Here is a 2,222-nt window from a genome sequence, read left to right as displayed (position 1 = left end):
GGGGGGCGGTGCCGGCGGGATGCCGCAGGTGGGAAACCCCTGGACGCCTGTGGGGTTGTCCAATCTCCGCCCCTCGCGTGGGGGGCGGTGGCTGGATGCCCCGTTGTCCAACTTTTCCGACCTTCTTGGAGTCTGGTCTCGCCTGTCTCTGACTGGCCGGCTGGAGGCACCCCTTCAGGGGAATGTGCTGTGCCGGGGGCGGACCCTTCCGGGGGTCGGCCCCCTGAAAGATCAAAACTCGTAGGACTCTTAGAGGTGGATCACTCGGCTGGTGTGTCAATGAAGAACGCAGCTACCTTCAAGAATTAATGTGAATTGCAGGACACATTGATCATGGACACTTCGAACGCACTTGCGGCCCAGGGTTCCTCCCGGGGCTATGCCTGTCTGAGCGTCGCTTAAGGATCAATCGCTCCCCCAGGGGTCTGTTGCCCTGGGGGGTGGCACGACTGGGGGTTTGCCTCCCAGGGCCCGGGTCTGCCGGTGCCCTCCATCCCCCTAAGTGCAGACATGGTGGCCTCCTCTGCCCCATGCGCCCCTGGTCCCCGCCGCCCGCACACCCCGCCCCCCACCCGCCCCCGCCTCGACCCGCCGGGTCCGCCAGCGGTGGTGTGTATGGGACATGGGAGGGGGTGGAGGCATGCGTGTGTGGGGGCGGCCCCGCCCATGAGAAAGGGAGAGAGGAGAGAGCTCCCGCTGAGTGTCGCCACGCCGCGGTTCCTCTGGGGGGGAGATCCCTCGCGCCGCAAGCGGTCTTGGGGTCGCCCGGGTTGTGCATTGGGGGACGTCGCGGTCCCGTGCCGCTCGCCGGTGTTGGTCCGTCATGGGGGAGAGCCATGACCTGGAATGCCATCGGACTCGCCGCCGTGCCCCAAGCAGCGAGCCGCGGTCGTCCCGGCCAGGGACCCCTCCGTGGGACGCCGCCTGGCATCCGGGGTCCGCGCCTGCCCCTCCCTCCCCGCCGGCAATCCCGAAATTCGCACTGTCGGGGCGGCTCCCGCAGAGGCCGAGTCGCGCGCGCGGTACCGCGCCCCCGGGATGCTTGCTCCGGCGGCAGCCCGCGGGATGCTGCAGCCCTGCCCGCCGCTGCGCACCTTCCCCCGGGTTGCGGCCGCACCGCGCTGCATGCCCCAAGCCCGCGGTGGTTCGGTGTGGGGTGTCGATGGGGTGTTGTCGTCCAGGGAGGATGGGCGTGCCATGCACTCCGTCGCCCGGCCCCGCGGCTGCGCGGCGGTTGCGTGCGGGGGCTTAGGTGAAGGAAGGAGGGAGGAGAGGAGCCTGGGCGGCGGTGCCATGGGCGGTGCTGGTGGGGGTTGTGGGGGGGCGAGGGCCTGCGGTCGGGGGCAACCACTGTGCCCCGCCACCCCCCGCCCCCGCCTGCCGCCCCGGCTTCGTGCCCCTGCTCCCTCCAACCCCCGCCCTCGCCTCCCCTCGCGCGTGCGTGTGCCGCACTCAGCCCACCCTGGTGGTTCCCCTCGCCCGCCGTCTACCCCTCCCCTTCTCAGAGCCCGGTAGGGCTCCCGCCTGTGCCGCCGGCCCGTGCTCCCCGCCCGCGCCCGCGTTTTCAGCCCCCTCTCTTGGCATGGGGGGGGCGGAGGCCGGGTCCGCGGGCGTCGGCGGTGGCCTTCCCGTTCCAGGGTCCTCCTTCGGTCCGTGCCTCTCTATGTCCCCTCTCCTGGCCTCGCCCGCCGCCCCTCTCGCGCCCCCGTGGCGCGCCCTCTGAGAAGCGACCTCAGATCAGACGTGGCGACCCGCTGAATTTAAGCATATTAGTCAGCGGATAAGAGAAACTAACCAGGATTCCCTCAGTAACTGCGAGTGAACAGGGAAAAGCCCAGCGCCGAAGGCCGAAGCTGGTGGGGCGCGGGAAATGTGGCGTTCAGAAGACCCACTCCCCGGCAATGCTCATGGGGGGCCCAAGCCCTTCTGATCGAGGCCCAGCCCATGGACGGTGTGAGGCCGGTGGCAGCCCCCAGTGCACCGGGCCCGGTTCTTCCCAGAGTCGGGTTGGTTGGGAATGCAGCCCAAAGCTGGTGGTAAACTCCATCTAAGGCTAAATACCGGCACAAGACCAATAGTCAACAAGTACCATAAGGGAAAGTTGAAAAGAACTTTGAAGAGAGAGTTCAAGAGGGCGTGAAACCGTTAAGAGGTAAACGTGTGGGGTCCGCGAAGTCCGCCCAGAGGATTCAACCCGAGGGCGGGTCCGGCCATGCCGGTGG

At 68.5% G+C, this 2,222-nt stretch overlaps 1 non-coding gene across 1 annotated transcript; it reads left to right on the top strand.

The window, feature by feature from the left end:
- Positions 1–244: 244 nt before the first annotated feature.
- On the top strand, positions 245–397 carry LOC123936586. Its single transcript, XR_006817371.1, has one exon. It is a non-coding gene; the product is annotated as a 5.8S ribosomal RNA (ribosomal RNA).
- The last annotated feature ends 1,825 nt before the right edge of the window (positions 398–2,222 follow it).

This window comes from Meles meles, unplaced genomic scaffold (assembly GCF_922984935.1).
Source record: "Meles meles unplaced genomic scaffold, mMelMel3.1 paternal haplotype, whole genome shotgun sequence".
Lineage (NCBI taxonomy): Eukaryota > Metazoa > Chordata > Mammalia > Carnivora > Mustelidae > Meles > Meles meles.
The sequence above is the reverse complement of the archived record's forward strand: the minus strand, read 5'-3'. Positions and strand labels throughout refer to the sequence as shown.